The sequence below is a fragment of the Columba livia genome, chromosome 3, assembly GCF_036013475.1.
Source record: "Columba livia isolate bColLiv1 breed racing homer chromosome 3, bColLiv1.pat.W.v2, whole genome shotgun sequence".
Lineage (NCBI taxonomy): Eukaryota > Metazoa > Chordata > Aves > Columbiformes > Columbidae > Columba > Columba livia.
This window is the reverse complement of record NC_088604.1, coordinates 10726311-10745803: the sequence shown is the minus strand read 5'-3', so window position 1 is coordinate 10745803 and position 19493 is coordinate 10726311.

The window sequence follows — 19493 nt, the reverse complement described above, 5'->3', positions numbered from 1 at the left end:
GCCATTGTCCACCCCGTCCTTGTCCCCATGGACCACAGAGGGACAGCACAACCCACTAAGGCGACAGAGAAAGGCTCTTATCCCACAGCTCTGCCAAGGCAGGTGTTTTCTCATCCATCTCTCTCCAAATTCAGATGGCTGAAGGCCTCCATCATTCACAATCCTGAGCCTTGAGCCTTGTCTCCCTACCTTGTAGCCCCTGTGGGAGTCATGCGGAGATTTTTTTCACCTGCAACATCCTCATATTTTAGCGGGTTGAAGCATGCTTGCATACAGGAGATGTGGACGCAGGTTTTGGGAAGGAATATTGTGTCCAGTTCTGGGCCCCTCAGTTCAAGAAGGACATGGAACTGCTGGAGAGTCCAGCGTAGGGCAACGAAGATGATGAAGGGAGTGGAGCATCTCCCTTACGAAGAAAGGCTGAGGGAGCTGGGTCTCTTTAGTTTGGAGAAGAGGAGACTAAGGGGGGACCTTATTAATGTTTATAAATATGTAAAGGGTGAATGCCATGAGGATGGAGCCAGGCTCTTCTCAGTGGCAAACAATGATAGGACAAGGGGTAATGGGATCAAGCTGGAACACAAGAGGTTCCGCTTAAATTTGAGAAAAAAACTTCTTCTCAGTAAGGGTGACAGACACTGGAACAGGCTGCCCAGGGGGGTTGTGGAGTCTCCTACTCTGGAGACATTCAAAACCCGCCTGGACACCTTCCTGTGCAACCTCACCTAGGTGTTCCTGCTCCAGCAGGGGGATTGGACTAGATGATCTTTTGAGGTCCCTTCCAATCCCAAACATACTGTGATACTGTGATACTGTGGAAGGTGCAAAGAAGTCAAGAAAATAGGATTTTCCCCAAGGTGAAAGCCCTGACCGCTGTCATGCAGAAGAAGAACAGCAGCTTTGCTAGTGTGTTCCTGAACACAGACATTGCGTTATGCTAAAGCACTGCTGACAGTGATACACCTGTTTTGTGCTGAGCATGCCCAGGTAGCAGCTGCAGGGACCTTGGATTCAGGAGGACATGGAGCAGTGTCAGCAATCTGGGTGTAGTGTGGCACCTGGAAAAGTAGCCTGGTTCCCAAATTCATTTCTTCTATGAATTTAAGCCCGAAAGTCAGTGTAAATTGCGTTTTAGCTGCCTTAGTGGCATTTTGCTTACGTCACTTCTCAGGAGTTCTTGTTCTCCCAAATTAGAAATTTTATTCCCAGGTATTAAAACACCTGTTGATGTGCTTTCTTTTAGTGTAAATTATCTGTGAAATGAGATTATTTTACTGGTGTGGAATAATGCTGGCTGTTTGCTTACATCTCAGCAGACAGCAAGTGCAACAGCAAGGATAATAGTGGTTTGCTCACAGGGTGTTGGCACTTCTGAAAATGGTTGGCAGTGGTTTGCTCAGAAATTGGGAAGGGATCTAATGATCCAGAACTAATCTAATTTGCATGGATATCTTACTTTAAATGCCACCTTGAACAACATTCAAATTCTGCAGTAATGTTTAGGAAGGTAGATGAGACTGAGAAAATGGAGACTAAGAGAAAACAATTATTTATCCTAAGGAGGCTGAATTGTTTTCTGTAGGTTTTCAGATCTTGCTGTGGATTATACAGAGAGCCTGGGAGTGTTCAGGTGACCAGCTACGACTCTATACTTATTTTTAGCACCCACTGTGTCAGGCCTACTTCTCTCTGAGCATATGAGTGCCAATTGCTCATCTCCTTCTTGAACCCAGAGGGTCTGATAGTGATGTGCTGGCCATCTCTCAGTTCTGACACTGTCTGATGTTAATAAAGGCTTGGCTTAACAGGCCACTACTAAAAGTTTAAACAGTTCAAGAAGTGGAAATGAGGCAAATTTAAAGGCAGCTAGGAATGTTTGAAAAGTCCCATCAGCAGCAGAAACTTCCAGGAACCAAAACAGTGCGTGTTGAAGTAGAGGGTTATACAAGAGGGTTATACAAGACAGTCAAACCACAGTCACCCTGTTGAAAAGAAGAGATTCAGTCCCTCTTAAATACAGATTAGAGAAGGGTTATTTCTGTCATTGCATTCAAGTTAGTTGCAAAGCAAGCTCTTACTTGCCTTCAGGTAAGAATGGGAGTTGGCTTCACTCCAATGGAGAAGCAGGAGGGATGGAGCAGAAGAAATTGGGGATTGCAGCTTTGCAGAGCCTCTCAGGCTTCAGCTCCTGGGCCTGACTCTGCCCAGCTCCCTCCTCAGCAATTGCCCAGGTCAGGTGTGATGCTGCAGAGGAGGAGGAAGGCTCCAGCACCATCCTCCTCATCAGCCCCCACCAGGAGTGGTGTCCCAATCAGCGTGGCTGTTGAGGTGGTGGTAGTGATGTGGAGATGACTGAGATGTCTTGGGCATCCTTCCAAACCCAGACACAGTATGTAGCAGTCCTTGATAGTACCAGGATCTATATAGAGAATCACGGAAACATTTTCATTGCAAGAGACCCTCAAGATCATGGAGTCCAACCAACTACAACCTAAATCTAGCACTAAACCATATTCCTAAGAACCTCATCTACTCACCTTTTAAACCCCTCCAGGGATGGTGACTCAACCACTGCCCTGGGCAGCCTGTTCCAATGCCTGACAACCCCTTCCATGAAGAAACTTTTCCTAATATCCAATCTAAATCTCCCCTAGTGCAACTTGAGGCCATTTCCTCTTGTCCTATCACTTTCTACTTGGCAAAGAGACCAACACCCTCTATGCTACAACCTAGTCTGTACCTATCTATCTATTTTCCATTCTGTGAGGAAGAAGAAGAGGAGTTAGGAGGTTTAGTATCATCAGAGTCACCCAGTATCAGACTTCATTACTGTAGGTCATTTTCACTTGGTCTGGGATCTCTCCAGTAGCCAGTTGAATCAAACCTTCACAGGAGGATCACAACTGCTCTCGTCCCTTCAGAGAAACACCTGCCTCCACCAGAGCTCCTTCTTAAAAGGGCTGGAGGGAGAGGCAGGAGGCACAGGCAGAGAAGAGCATCCCAGGAAGAAGTAGTGGAGACCTCTAATTTAGGGTACACAAAGCTTTTCACAACCCTACCCTTAGTCAGTCCTTCCTTTCTTCTTCTTATACCTACACTATACACTTACAACATCTGAAGGAGCCACATCAGGTAGCAAGATTTGTCCTTCCAGTTTTGGCTGGCCAAAGTGAAAATAAGACCAGTCTGTGACCTTATAAAGGCAATCCAACAAAAGGTGGTCTATAAGCCTCAGCTGCCCATGTCAGTCCCCCAAGGAGGACCTCATGGCCATTTTACCTGCCCAAAATTGACTACATCATGCTGGTGGTGCAAGAACAGGTAAGAAAGCATTTAGCAACGTGGGTGAGAGCAGCACAGCCACCCCACCCCTGTTGCAGGAGGGGGATGAACAAGGATGAGTGCTCCTGTGTGGCCTGGGTTCAGGCTGTCCCTATTTACACAGCAGCAAATGTCACCTCTAGCTCATGGCTGAGTCTGGGCTACTCTCCATGTAATGAGAGCATAATATTAGGATCTGGAGGAGGTTTGTGGGTTTGTTCAAACTACAGCATGGACCCTGATCCTGGCAAACAGATAGCATTTAAAGTGTTTGTCTCAGTATTTCAGCAAAAGTTCCTTGTTGTGCTTCTTCCTTTTCCTAATTTAGGTGGCTGGAGGGTGCTAACGAGCAGCTCATTGTTTTTCCTGCAGCTCACTAGCTCCAGCTTGCCCAACATCCTCAGCTTTTGAGCTTCAGGCACTGGCACAGGTGCAAGATATATCCATCACCACTGTGCTGCAGAAAACAAAGGAGATCTCAGCACAGCAGGAGTGAAAGATGTCTGAAAAACAGTTGCTCCCTGTTCAAACATGCAGGCTGCATCCATGCAAGAAGTGAAGCGAACCAAGTAGAAAGTCTTGAGAAAGGATCTGTGTTAATCTTCATCTGTTTGTGAGAGAGTCTGATTTATTACAAACTGAAATGCAGCGTTAATTAAATATCTCACCTTCATCCAGAGAAAATAAGTACACTGATAAAAAGTGTGGGATTTGAGTGCAAGTTGGCAGGCAAAACATGGTAGCCTAAGTGCAGAGACCCATGATAATGGGCAGGCTCTTCATCAGGAACAAAGGCACGGGTAATGCAAGCGGTGGGGAGCCAGAATGTTGTGGAAGCTTCAGCTTCTGTCCTGCTCTCAGTCTTCTCTGACTTCTACAGCAACACTCTGTGGGAGCTGCAGGGAGCCCCCAGAGCCATTGCAAGGGGGGTGGGAGGTGAGGGAGGTCCCCTTTCACATGGGAGTGGGTGAAGAGGGTGAGCCAGGATGCAAAGGCAAGGGAAGAGTGATTCTGGGCGGCTGTTAGGCACTGAGTCTTGTGGCAGTTCACCACTCTTCCTCCAGCTCCAAAGTTGGGCTCATCAGAGCTGGTGACCTCTGCAGTGACCACTTTTAACAAAAGCCATCAAAATACCTCAATATGTAACTTTCCTGTTATCACAGGACATCGCAGAATCACAGAACAGTTGAGATTGGAAGGGACCTCCAGACGTGCTCCAACACCCCTGCTCAACCAAGGCCACCTCAAGCCAGTTGCCCAGGACCATGTCCAGACAACTTTTGAACATCTCCAAGGATGGAGACTCCACAACCTCCCTGGACAACCTGTGCCAGTGCTCAGACACCGTTGCAGTGAAAAAGTGTTTCCTGATATTCAGAAGGAACCTCCCATGTTTCAGTTTGTGCCCATTCCCTCTTGCCCTGTCACTGGGCATCACCCAAAAGAGCCTGGCTCCATCTTCTTTGCAACCTCCATCAGGTATTTGTATACATTAATAAGATTCCCCCTGAACCTTCTTATCTCCAGGCTGAACAGTCACAGGTCTCTCAGCCTTTGCTCATATGTGAGATTCTCCAATCCAGCATCTTCATGAGGGTTTGCTGCACTCTCTCCAGTATGTCCATGTACCAGGGAGCCTAGGACTGGACACAGGAACTAGGTATGGCATCACCAGTGCTGAAGGAAGGAGAAGGATCGCTTCCCTGGATCTGCTGGCAATATTTTGTCTAATGCAGACCAGGATGCCATTAGTCTTCTTTCTCTCAAGGGTACATTGCTGGCCCATGTTCAACTTGGTGTCCAACAGGACCCCCAGACTCCTGTCAAGCTGCTTTCCAGCTGGGTGGCCCCCAGCACATACTGGTGCTTGCGGTTGTTCCTCCCCAGGTGCAGGACTTTGCACTCCTCCTTGAGCTTCATGAGGTTCCTGTTGGTCCCTTTTCCAGCCTACTGAGGTCGCTCTGGATGACAGCACAACCCCCTGCTGCATCAGCCACTCCTTCCAGTCTTGTGTCACCAGCAAATTTGCTAAGGGTACACTGCAGCATCATCCATCTCCACGAATGAAGATGTTAAACAGGACTGGACCTAGTATAGACCCCTGGGGTACACTGACCTTCAACTGATCACCACGTTCTGGGCCTGACCATTCAGCCAATTTTCAATCCACCTCACTGTCACCTGCCTCTCCAGCTCTCATACACACCAATAGCTTGTCTATGAGGATCTCAGTGTCAAAAGACTTGCCGAAGTCTGCACGGACAATATCTACTGCTCTTCCCTCATCTACCAGGCCAGTCATTTTTTCATAAAGGTTTATCAAGTTGGTCAAGCATGATTTCCCCTTAGTGAAGCCATGCTGGCTACTTCTGATTACTTCTTTGTCGTTCATGTGCTTGGAAATGATTTCCAGGATTAACTGCTTCATCACCTTCCCTTGGATCAAGTTGAGGCCTGTAGTTCCCTGGGTCCTCCTTCTCGTCCTTCTTGAAGATAGGAGTGACATTTGCTTTTCTCCAGGTTTCAGGCACTCAGTCCTCCTACTTAGCTGGAAAATATTCCAGTCCATAAAGAAAGACGTGGTAAAACAGCATCATCGCTGAAGAGTTTCCACGTGAGAGAGGGTTTTTTCTGGCCTGGCCTTGCTGGCACCGAGGAGGCTTCAGTATTTGCAAACACTTTAGAGATAAAGGGCATCTCAGGAACCAGGAAGAGGACTATTTTGACTCCAGCCTTCTATGTTTTGATTCCATCCATGGATTCACAAACAACATCTGGCAGTCCTCTGCTCGGACGATCTCATGGGCTATAAAACCTGAGTGTAAAGACAGGAAAAAAGAAGCGTCAGCCTCTGTGGGCAGCTCTCCCTAATGATTCACTGCTGGTGTGACACGGAGCTTGGAGCATTTTGATGTGCTCAAAGGTCCCAGCTCTGCAGTGGCCTGTGTCAACCATTCCCCACTTGGCAGAGGAAATGCCTTGTTACTCATCCACACAGTAAACGAAGTGAGAATAACAACAACAAAAAAAGATAATTAAGGAAAGATATCCAATAGAGATGCAAATTAACCTCCTTGTACAAAGACTTCTGCAGATCCTGGGATTTTGTGTACTTATTACTTCTATTAAATGTGACATATTGAAAGCTTCCCTTTGCCAAAAATGCTCTTCCATTCTTTCTCTCTGACCTCACTTAGCTAGTTCATGAACAAAAGCACAGATTAAAGAAGAGACAAATACAATTTATTAAATGCTTTGGACAGTGGGAAAAGATGTCATGTATAAAATCTTCATGAAACATACAATATTTTAAAATATTTTATTTTGCTGGAGGTTTTGAACTACAATTGCCAGTAACATTCAAAAGTTCAATGTACCTCTTTCTCCACCAACTCTTCCCTTGCTTGCAAGGAGCTTAACCACTCCCTCCACACCATCCTTGCTGCTTCTCCTGTTTCCTCTCTGCATCCAAGCTTGCAGCACCTACTGCCTGATTTAGGTGAAAAAAAAATTTAAAAAGCACTAAACATACCTTTCCTCTAGGTCAACATCTCAACAAAGAAGGGCTGTTTCTCAAAACAGGATGGGGTGCTTGTCTAATGTGGAAGGTTGCTGGCAGGCCAGCACACAGACCATGCAGTTTTGTGATCTGCAACCCCAATGTGCATGGTGAGGCACTGGGTTGAGGCCATTAGGGACTGGGTCAGTTAGTGGGAAGCAGGTCTTATAGAGTCTCAGTCATGGGCTAAGCCCATGGGGCAGCAGAACCCATTGCCAGGCTGATTTCTCATTGACTTCAAACAGGCAAGTGCTTTCCTCCTGCCCACAATAATCTTCTGTGGTTTTGGTGTCATCTCCTAAAATTGTCATTTGCTACTGCAGGGCCCCCTGGGTTTCAGAAGGGACATCTCATTCCTTATTCACTGGTGGGGTTGGATGAAGCTTCTGGTGGTGGAGGTCTCTAGGGAGGCAGTGCCACCAAACAGTGCACCTCCAATAGGTGCACAGCAATCCCATGTGCCACCCCATGTGCCAACTAGCTCTTTCCATCTGCCATGGCTGGAGACCAGCCATCCTCAGCAGGCATGAATTCACTGACAAAGCTAAACAGCCATGAGACCTTGGTGAGCACTGGCCTCTGGCCCCAGCACGTGGTGTGTCTGTGTTAGGACATGTAGCATGGCTGGAGCCAGCATTGCTGGATGCGAGTGAAGACAACATCCTTAAATAGCCAGGGGCAATGACATGGGCACAGAGAGCATCCCAAGGAACAGGAGGCATGTTCTGCCAGGCAGAAGGTCAGACACATTTGCTCTCATGAGTAGCAGGAGTTGTGATGACTGTCTGGACCAACATTTCAGCCTGCAGGAGATATGAGGCAATTTGGGTGACTGTATCCTCTCTCACTGCAATCTAAATGATGTCAAGCCCAATGTCTGCTGCCAGAGGCTCAGATCACGCTTGGGCACTTGCTGCTGCTGAGGTGCTGTGTGATAACCTGCCAACCTGCTGTCATGTTTCGGAGCCTCTTAACGAGTGCAAATCAGGAACAACTCCATAAAAGTCAATTACATTACACCCCTGCAAAGCATCAACATCGAGGCCTCTGCACACTTATCAGCAACACTAGGCCCATTAGTCATACATTACTCAAAAATGTACAGAAAGAAAAAAAAAAGCTTGGCTGGCACTCATTGAAGTTACTGCTTCAAGCTAAGATTTATGAGAAATGGGCTGCGTAATGGGAAACAGATCTTTCCTTCTGAGCTCACGTGCCACTAAACAGTTTTACTATCTTCCACGTGTCCTTGCCAGTCATGTTTCATCATGGTAAGCACATAATTTTTTCTATTAACATCCTTTGGGAAGTCATGGCTAGCTTGGGAATTTCTTTTATTTAGAAAACATCTTCCTTGGGACTGAGTCAATGCAAAAAGCTCATATAGCACAGCGAGAAAACAGGGCAGTTATGAGAACTGCTGTGCTCTTGCCTCACATTACAACTTCCAGCAAACCACCCCAGCAATGCTACAGTCAACTGTATTTGGGTAACCTGCACCAGTCCCAGGGGCCTGGGCACCAGAAAGACTTTGTCTATGGTGCTGAAGTGGTTGGTGGTCCCTGGCACACGTCTGGCCACGATGGTCTCCCCAGGTCTGGGAGTCAGCTCATACCATGGACTGCTTCTACAATGGCATGGTCCCCCTGTGCCAGCTGGTCTCGCGTCTGGAGATCCTGCAGAGGTTCACCTACCAGTAGGGTTGTAAGGTTTGTTATTCCTTTATCTACCTCTCGGTCTGGAATGATATCTGCTCCCTGAAAAGGTAGACTCAGAAGCTGCTCATTAGCAGGTATGGCCTCCTCCTGTTAGTATTAGTAGACTATGATCAGGTTATTTGCTAATGCATGTCCTCTTGTTTCCTTTCCTCTCCAAGAACTTTGCAGTCCTGAAAACAGATCTTCTCCATGTCCTGGCTTTCGACATTGTCATCTCTCAATCAAACACTTTCTCAACAGCAGTGGTGCAGTCTGTCCTAGAAAGACTCAACCTAAAGAAAGTCTGTCAAGAGAAAAGCACAGCCTGCTCTGGATGGCAGATGTAGGCCAACTGAAATTGTTCATATGCCACAGCTTATTTTTAAGTGTGACTAGTCCTGGGTGGTTTCCTTACACACTGAGCTGTGCAGGGAGAAGAGGACTAGCAACATCTCTGCTTTGTGCCATACCTGGCCAGACTCTGGTCAGAAGGGCATAGAACCATCTCTGCTGTGTGCGCCCTGTGTTGGTTACACATGAAGCTGCCCTGTGTTGTATGGCTGTGGTGCCCAAGGCCAGGACGAGGCACTCCAGAGCTAAAATATTTGTGTTTATAGCAGAAGCGTGTCAATGGTTTTGGAGAGGGCAGCCGTGGCTGTATATACCTCAAGTGAGCTCCTCGGGGTGAATGTCTCATCAGGCAGGGCTGGTTTTGCATGCCAAGACCTGCACCTGACCTCAGCTCATCATCCTGGGCATGTCCCAGGACAGCAGAGAAAGGATGGGAGCAGCATCACCTGCAGCGAGAAGAGGTTTGGCAGCACTGCCGGAGGCTGAGGGGCAGCACCATGCTCTCCTTTGTGGGGCTGAACTCAGGACCAGGTGGCATCATAAGGCAATGGCTACCACAGCCTTCAAGCAGGGTGCTTACTGGAAACTAGACAATTTTCCCACCAGATTATAGCAGTTATGAAGGTAGTGACGTGAAGACCTTAAAACCCAGAGCATCGCTGATAATGAATGTTCTCCCAGTGAATGCAAGTTCATCGCTCACTTTGCAGCCTTCACTGTGCTTGCAGATCACAGACGTACACACAGGAGACTTTTGTGACCATGAGCATCAGAGGGAGGGGGACGCAGCTCTGTGTGTATGAGCACATTAGTCACCACTGCCCACAGGGTTATTTTTAACTGCCTGTCTTCTCTAGGGAAGTGCTTCCATGCAGCGTTTCTAAAGGGAAAAGAGGGGCTTGACATCATCACACTTCTGTTCTGCATGAGAACGAAGTTCCTACCGAGAAAGACCCAGCCTGCTGCTAAGGCATCTTATGGACAAGCAAGTTCAGTTTCGGGAAACCAGCAGCATGAGCCTTGGTGCCACCTCCATGTAGCTGGCTGGTGCAAAGCTGAACATGGCTGCACAGACCTGAGATCTGCCAACAAGGATCTCACCTCAGAACTTCAGTGTTTGGGTCCAGAGTCACTCAAGATGGACAGGCCAAAGCAACAGTGCTTCAGAAACCAGCCTGCCCTGCAAAGGATTCATCCAACTGGCTGAAGAAGCTCAGGATGTCTCCTGGCTTGATTAGCCTGTAACGAATTAAAAATCCGGCCCAGCTCAGGTAGTGACATGTGTGAGCTCAGGCCGGCGGAGGTGACGCTGCCGTGCAGAGAGGCCTTTTCACACAGGAGAGTGGGTGGCATCCCCTGCTTTTTTCAGTCATGCCGCTTTACTGTCAAGTGTTTGTTGAGGTTATGTAAACTAAATCCAAGGATCAACCCTGGGAGAGGCTTTTCCTGAAGGGACAGACATCCGGGGGCTATAGGAAAGGAGTTCTTTGCCGTTAGCCAAGGGTACCATGACCCCAGGTGTCCTCCTACGGCTGGAACAAAAGGCAAAACTGAGGCAAAGGCACTTTCTGCAGACACTAGTAATAGCAGATTGTTTCACAGAAGAGACAGCTGAGGTGCAAACTCTTTCCATGTACCAGTGCCATCCACAGCAGTCCAGCCCCGTGGTCAGACGCTGGGATATGAGGGTGTCCCCATTCCTGTTCTGCAGGGATGGGGAGGTGGACAGGGCTGCCACAGCTGCTCGCCTGCAACCCCAGGCCAGAGCAAACTCCTGAGCCATTCCAGTGCTCAGTCCCATGTTTGTGTGTCAAAGCAATGATGTCGTCACACTTCTGGTGTGATAACAAACCAAAAAATTGTTCTCAGTACAGTGGCCGGGAGGGGTCTGCCTTTGCCAAAAGTGTTTACAGACCAGTGGGAAGTAGAGGCTGGCCAAGAATGGGACACGTGGCTTTAGAAACAAACAATTTCTACTGTATGAAGGGTGACAGGGCAGAGGTAAATCACCTTTGAGGACACAGAATCACAGAATCATTTCAGTTGGAAGAGACCCTCAGGATCATCAAGTCCAACCATAACCTAACTCTAGCACTAAACCATGTCCCTAAGAACCTCATCTAAACGCCTTTTAAATACCTCCAGGGATGGTGACTCCACCAGTTCCCTGTTTCAATGCCTGACAACCCTTTTCATGAAAGATTTTTTCCTAATATCCAATCTAAACCTCCCCTGGAACAACTTGAGGCCATTTCTTGTTGTCCTATCACTTGCTACTTGGGAAAAGAGACCATGCTACAACCTCCTTTCAGGTAGTTGTAGAGAGCAATAAAGTCTCCTCTCAGCCTCCTTTTCTCCAGGCTGAACAGCACCTGCTCCCTCAGCTGCTCCTCATCACACTTGTGCTCCAGACCCCTCACCAGCTTCATTACCTTCCTCTGCACTCTCTCCAGCACATCAATGTCCTTCTAGACAGGGCTGGTCTAGAGCACAGCTCTCCATAGACCCACACCTGCTCCACTGGGGCGATGGGGATGTGGGTCAGGAAGCAGCAGCCACAGGAGGGATGCTGAAGGAGAAAGCTCTTCTGCACTGGCTCCTCCACCACAGCCTGTGATTAGGAGGTACCACCCTCAGCACCAGCACCTCTGCTATGATACCCACTGTCATGGTCCACAGGACGTGGCAGTGGTACCATTTGCTGTCCCAGGGATGCACCCCAGCTGTTCAGTGCTCCTCAGCTCCAGCTCAGTGCATGGTCCCAAGCCAGATGTGGAGCCGAGGGTTTTGTTAGCTTAGGAGAGACCACGTTCATCTCAACCTGACCTTTTGTTTTTAAACTCTGGTGGTAAAGGTGTTACTCAGATTAGGGATACAATTGGCAGAATGCAGCAAAGGTTTCTGAAAGGTTTTGGTATCAACACAAATTTCAGCTTATTGAAGCAATTTCCTGACTTTTAATCTAACCTTTAAATCCAGTAGTTTTATCCTGAAGGGCAGGGAAACATTTTGAAAACTTATTAAATAAGTTAGCTGTTAGCTGTTTCTATGGGAAAATGGAAATTGGCAAATATAATATCTATCAAGTCATTCCTTGTCATTTTAATTGCATAATGCTACAAATCGCACAAGTATTGTGTCTGTCTGCTTAGAGCCCAAGGGCTAGACTCTGGGCTACCCTCGCACCTGTAAAGGAGAAATATCTCAGCAGTGGGGAAACCTTTGGAACAGAGATACAGATCTGCCTCTTTGTTTTTGATTTCACTTCTAAATACTCCAATGAAGTGACAATCCCTCCTACATGACTTAGCAAATGCAATGTATAATAGTTGCTTGAGATAGAAAAGCCACATCATAATCCCTTTAAGTTCAAAGTATCTGTGGAGATTTTCTTTAAAAGCAGACACGGGTTTCAGGTTCTCTTGATGCTTCTGCTCCCATTTACTGCATTTATTTTGTTGAGGTGTCAGGCTGGTGTCAGGAAGGCAGGAGATGAGTCTCAGCGCAGCAGCTCATGTTCACAGGCGTTGGACTGAAGGCAAGAAGACAGGTCCTGCTGCCCAGCATGGTATCACCTCCACTGCTGCATGTCCATGTTCTGCTCATGGACCATGCCAGCAGCTGCTTATCACCCAGTCACTGGGCTGTGACATCCTGTGCCAGTCGAGGTCCTTTGCTGGAAATCCCGGGATTCCTTAAGCAGAGCACAGAGCACATTTTACTTTTGGCTCCTGTAAGTGCTTTCTTTGGGCTGTCATTATGTTCACTCTTACAGGGGGAATTAGGTGACTGACTGTTAGAGACCTTACCAAAGGCAGTGATGTGCAAGGGAAAAGGGGCCACCCTTTGTACTCAGTTCATGGAGCTTTGCAGCCGACACCCTGAGCTGCTCAGGCCACAGGCAGAACAGCCTTAAAAAGGATGGAGCATTTTACATACTGAAAAGAGTTTAAAAGCCCCAAAATTAGATAAGAAACAAACCTATTTAATATATGCATTGTCCTGGGTTTGAAGTTCTGCTGCACAATCCCAAAGGCAAAACCCTAACAGGTGCATTTTATTTCTAGGGAAATGGAGACTGTGCAGCTTTTTGGATGTTTAGGAACATGTAGCTATCTCTTGTGTTTATCAGCTTCACACACGATCTGCATGCTGCATTATAGCACCACGTTCTTAAAGATGTAAACTGGAATGAGATGAGACAGTGTGGGCAAGGCATAGGCCACCTCCCCTTTTCCCCAGAATCGTCTGTTCGCAGTCCCCAGGCACCATCACACTTTCCTCATTAAAGACAGAAACCAGTGGGAGCTGGGTATCCTTGTATTTCTGAACCCAGACATCCAGATAGACATCAAAAATTTGTCAGATTTCCTTAGAAGCCACTGCCCCAAAGAACAAAATATATATATAAATTCAAGAACCTTTTTAGTTGACTTTGATGCACAAAAAGACTCAGGTCACTCTTGGGCTTCTCATATGCCATTTGAAGGACATAGCTTCTGAGTTGGACCTTTGAAAACTTAGCTGATCCTGGTGCATTTAGTGTCTGCAAAACCCTCAGACACTGATCTTTCGGTCCCCCAGGTCAGTGATTTTTCATCCATGGTTCACAGCTTTCGTGAGTTGATGTCTACCTCTTCACATTTCAGAGTGGCTACTGAAAGGCAGGTCCTATGCCAGCAGCTCATTCTCACCACACGGATGTGGACATCCACCTTGAGGTCTGAGAATCGGCAAAATTAAGTGTCGCAGATTTAAGCATGTTTCTGGGCACACCAAGAAACGCTTCAGCCTTTTCCTTTGCTGAGTAGGAGCAAACAGTGTTTAAACAGGCCTGGGGAGGATGTGGCAAGACCTGTGTTTTATGTTGTAGGTCAGTGATTAGGCAGCTGCTGGGGAAAACGTGCAGACAAGCCCGTGACTCCATGCTAACGGGTAGGTGTTTTGAGTGTCAGGTCAGCAGAGACTCCAGATAGGGCTATAGTTACATTTTTATTGTGAAAGGTGTTTTGGTTCGTATTCATGGAGATAACAAGGGTGTGAATGCTGGGTATTGCTTGGGAGGAGGAAGCCTACTATCAATACCTGCTTAGTGTAAAAATATTCATCCTTCCACTCATCTTATGGGGAGTAAAAACCAGATACATACCCTCATGTGTATATTATGGAAACATACTTATTTGAATGCACCTGATGTGCATACAAAAAACATAAAATAATGTTTATATTTAGGGGAACATAAAACTCCAGAAGACTTTTAAAATCAATTCAAGCGCAGGGGAGAAATGAACTATGGTCTGCCATGTCTAGAGACATCTTACTAGCCAAGCAGTACATGAAGGTGCCTCTTCCAGCCCTACCACAAGGGGAGTAATTAAAGGTCCCTCTGTTCCTTGAGAAATTTGCTTTTGTGTGTGACTCTCCTCCAAGAGGGAAAACCTGAAGATGCATCACATGCTCAAAAGCAGATCTGTCTTTTTCTCCCAGTTATATCAAGGAGGTTATTGATAAACACAGATACAAAACTCACCTTTCTTGTGTCCCTAGGTCACTACTGCAGCAACAACATTGCAGCCAGTGCTTCCCATCTGCAAAACTCAGTCCCGTTGGGGTGCATAGTCCGGAGCTGGGACAGAAACCTTGAGGGGATGTGTCTCAGTGCCAGGCTGCAGTCCTTGCAGCAGCTTCAGCCCCCTGCCCCATGTCCGCACGCTCCGCCTTGCCTCCTCAAAGGCCCTGCCTGGATTAAACTCATGTCTGAGCCACTCTGTGGCATTCTCAAGGGCTTGTCTCTGCTTTTATAAGCTGGCCACAGGGTCCCTGGGCTGCAAATTTGCTCCAGACAAACCCTCCCTTGTCACTACAATAATGAGCAGACTGCCCCCACGCAGGTAGCAGCAGTGGTGGTCATTAAAAACAGGCAAATAAATAAGAAACCAGTGGTTGCTGCAACAGGTGAGCAAACTGCCAAAACAGCCCCCACAGTCCTGAAAGCCCTGGGGGAAGCAGGGGCACTCCAAGAGGGAGGGAAGTGCTTGGAATTTGCTAGCACTCTTTCAGCCTTTTTATAGCAAAATCCGGCACTGCTGTTTTCCATCTCTGTCTGTTTCATGGTGGCACTGTGTTGGTGTTAACAGGAACAGGTACTTTCAATCATCAAAATATTACTTATCTTTTCCTGTGTGCAAAGACAACACCCAGCCCTGCAAGTCTGTACCCATACGAGCCTTCCCTCCGGAACCAACAAAGGAGACCTGGGTGCATCTACCCGAGTGTTCTGCCTTGGATCAGCTGTGAACTTCTGAAGAGAATCTCCCTCTTCTCCCCACCTACTACTTCAGTTCACACCAAGGAAAGGATCTGGAGCAAATAATGAGTATTTCAGATGAAATGACTATCTGTTGCAGCCCTGGAGGGCACTCCTGACGGGCCCTCGCTCCGTGGGACTTGAGAGGGGTAACCCAAGGTAACCCCCACACCATGCAGGGTGAATGGTGGGGCATCAGCACCAGCTTCCACCCACCCACCCTGCTCTCCTCACCCCACACTGCCTCCCTTTTCTCCCACCTACCCCCCATGTATCCCCTTCTTGTCAGACAATGCAGATTTGCAGAACTGTCTCTCCAAGCACGTCTCCCACCCCATGGGCAGCAGCAGGAGACAAGGCAGCCGTGGGGCCGGGTCTGCCGCCTCCCAGCGACACCAAAGAGGCCCTGGAGGGAGCTGGCAAGAGAAGTGGGGCTCCTCATTAGCTGCTGTCGGAACAAACCCCACTAATTGATTTCCAGCCTCCCGTGACTGTTTGCGGAGGCAGGGCCCCGAGCCCGCTGCCAAGAGCGCGTTGCGTTTGTTCGACTCGGTTGCTCAAGGCAGTGTCTGGGGATGGGGTTGGGTTGGGTTTCTTTGCACGCACACGCAAAATGGAATAACGGGCCGAGGGCTCCCCCTGTGTCCACCGCCAGGCATGACTTCTGCTCTCCTGGCTCGGGCAGCCGGACTGGCACAACCTGGGTTTGGGCACACGCCTGTGATTTTGTTTAGCCCCTCAGTCCAGCTGCGCCACTGAGAGATGATCTCCAGGGAGCTTTGGAGGCCACCCATGAAGGGCCCAAGCAGGTCAGAGCACCCCAGAGCTGCCTCTGATGTCCCTGCATTTCTTCAAGGAGGGCTCAGAGGTTTTATTTTATAAAGAATCATGTGCTCACTTCAGGTTAGGTTGATTTTGGTGTGACAGGAGGCTTGATGGGATATTTTTGCATTGTGTTATTTTCAAAAGAGCTCAATCCCTGCTTGCAGAGGGCCTGGAGCTGCTGTAACAGGTATGATCTTAATTTTACACGTACAGCTTTTATGTAGGTGCGTGGCCCGTTGGGTAACTCGTCAATGAAATATTGTTCCATCACTGCATGAGATAAGCAGCTCTTATCTTTGGCTGGAAATGCTGACAGCAATCGCACCTTTTGCAAAATGAGAAAAAGAACCCTTTGGGGGAATGGAAGAGGTGTGGGCACCACTCCCCAGCGCCCGTCTGCACAGGGAAGTCAGGACAGGGCTCATTTTTTGGGTGCAAATGCTGCAGCACAAATCAGAGAGCTTGTCTCCTTAAAATCCCAAAGGCCAGCTGCAGGTACAGTTTTCTTTCATTATTCCTGAAATATTTATAACCCAGGCTTTTCAAAATACACCACTCATCCAACAACTGCAGGAGATTGAACGTTATTTTTCTCCTCAAGTGTACCCCCTTGTGGGTTCTAAAACATTCCTGACTTTGGGTTTGAAAGGAACTTGGAGTGCGTACAAGCTGTGCAGAGGAGCAGGGCGAAAACCCTCTGCGAACACTTTCCCATCACCTTCACGCGAGTTCGAAACAACTGCAGAGCAACATGAACTTTGCACCCCACAACTCAGATGTACCTCCCCGTTATACCACCAGCTTATTTCCACTTCCAGACACACAGACACGCTGCCCCGTCTCCTGCTGCTGGCATCTCATCCCCCGCACCAGGTCACAGTGATGAGGAAATGCTGGTTGGGTTAATGGCACACGAGGCAACGTGCCTGAGCTCGGGTTCATCCCACCTTCCAACAGGCACGTCATCCACCCACGTCACGCCACGGCCGCCGTCTGCCACCTGACGCTGTAAATATTTAATGGCTTCACAGCTAGAGAATGTACCTTTTTTTCCACTGATAGGAGGTCTCAGAGTCCTCTGCTCTTCTGCTTAGGGAGGCAGCTCTTCACACGAGTCTGAGGAGACAACACTCGGCTCCCTCCCTTCTGCTGAAATGGGGTTTGCAGCCCCATCTGTCCGAGGATGCAGCGGCACAGCACAGCGCCGGTCTGCAGCAGGGATGAAAATCGCCTCGGTTTTAACACCCAGAAATGAAACTTCATTAAAACAGAGCAGTGTCTCTCTGAATGAACTTCTGGTTTTCAAATTTTTATTTTTTTTTTAAGAGCTGTCACAGTTGTTCACCTACCTCATCCCTGGCTTTTGGTTCAAATTTAAAATTAAATTACAATTTTGTAGTTTTAGGGGAAAAGTGATACTCCAGATGAAAAGCTACTTCCGTTGTTTCTAATCGGTACTTTCTCTTATTGTTTTGGTGAGGACATACTGTTGGCAATTTGAAATAGAGATATTTTCTGACACCTTCGGATTTCCCTATGAATAGATCCATGATTCCAACACTTCCAGCTACAGCTCTCCCAGGATTAACATGTATTAACTTAATTTTTAAAGACTCCCTGTGAAAATACACTTTAGGCGCAAGGCAAGCACATGGCAGAGAGGGTCAGAGCTCTGCTGCCCACAGGAGGTGGCCCACCATGGCCTGTGAGGAGACAAGTCCCACCTGGGACAAGCCACCGCCTCTCCATTCTCCCTGCATCAGCTGACACGAACCTCTGCACAAACCCATCACCAGTACATTTTTCTGGCTGGCTTCCTTGGTAACAAATGGCCCAAAGCACATGTGTAGCAACAGGCCCAAAATACTGCTGGTGGCACAGCTCCAGCCCATGGGTCCCAGCCTGGAATAGCCTCCCAGCAGCTGGTGGGTGGCAGCAGCCACCTCCTCCGCTTACAGCTCAGGGGACACCCAGCAGGACTTTTGGGGAGAAAGTGTCCTCAGGAAGGATCCATTTCACCTAAGTTTATAGATCCCTACAGTCTGCAGCCAAGAGTGTTGGCCACTGTCCCTTTCTGAGAAAAACAAGCACTTCCAGAGGATGTTCCATCTCACCCCAGGTTAGATGAAGGTCAGATGAAGCAGCCTGGAAACACCAGTTGTTTTCATTGACTAAAAAAGGGTTCTCAGCTGCCAGCTGTGATAGGAAACACCATCCTTGAGGTCTGGTTCCTTTGCCTTGACATGGATGTCTAATATCTGCTTGGCCTGCAGCTGCTAGCCCCCAGAAGTCCTGTAGGTCCACATAGGTAGGTATTGCTATGTGCCACAGCCCCTTTGGAGGTGGACATTGGCGACCAAGAGATGTGCCTGCTGGGAAAGTCTGGCTCAGCCTCCTCCTGCGCTGGGCTTATGGTGGAGAGAGATGTCCATGGGCTGGCTGCAGATGGGCACTGCTTCTAATTAATAAGGCAAAAGGCACAACTGTGAAATCCACATGATTTCTTCGCCGGTTCCCAAACCCTTCTTTTAAGTCATGGGACTACAAAGCCTTACCCACACAGTTTTAAGAAAAAATTGCATAGACTAGCAGAAGACCTTCATACAGCTTCTTCATCCAAACACTGCTGAACTGTTAGAGCTGAAGCTTTCTTAACATCTCAACTGGAGCCAAATAACTGAGCATGTGAAATGTTATCCTGAACAATTAAAATCTGGCAAAGCTTAAGGAACTAAAAGCAGTGTCCTATAAAGGAAATGGCTAGATATATTTATCTGCAGCAAGAATAACTTGTCACTTAATACTAATAATGATCATGTTCCTATTGGTTTAACCAGGTGCCAAATGGGATTATGGTCTCATTTGCGACGTGTAATCAATAACAAATAAAAGGAAGCCTGCAATGAACAGAAACGACAAACTATGCTTTAATTCATACTCCCAAATCTCATTGATTGCTGTCCCTGCAGGTCCCCTGCCCGGCGCAGCCACGTTAACAGAGCACAGGGATGGCAGAAAGCGCCGCTGGCCTCAGCCCGCTGTGCTTTGCTGACCCGCAAGTTCAATCACTGACCTCGCTTTCACTTCTGTGAAGCACGCAGCCGCGCTCCCACGTAACTGCTCGTTAGTCAGCAACCCATCACTCCTCGAGTATTTTCAGAACTGTGTTTCTAGGAACCCAGACTGCCGTCAGGACGTTGCTGTCGGGCTGCAACAACAGCATATTCAGCTCTGCCTCGGCGGCGGCTGATGCCATTTCCATTTCAGGCACGGTTACACCCCTGCTGAAGGCGCAGCGATGCTTTCATGTTTTGTTCAACCCTGGTTCTGGGAAGCCATGCAAAAACTCAAATAAAAGGGGCTTTTGCCATTTTTGTATTCAGTACCTTTATTCCAGGGGAGGGAACCACACAGGCTATAGTCCCAGTGCTTA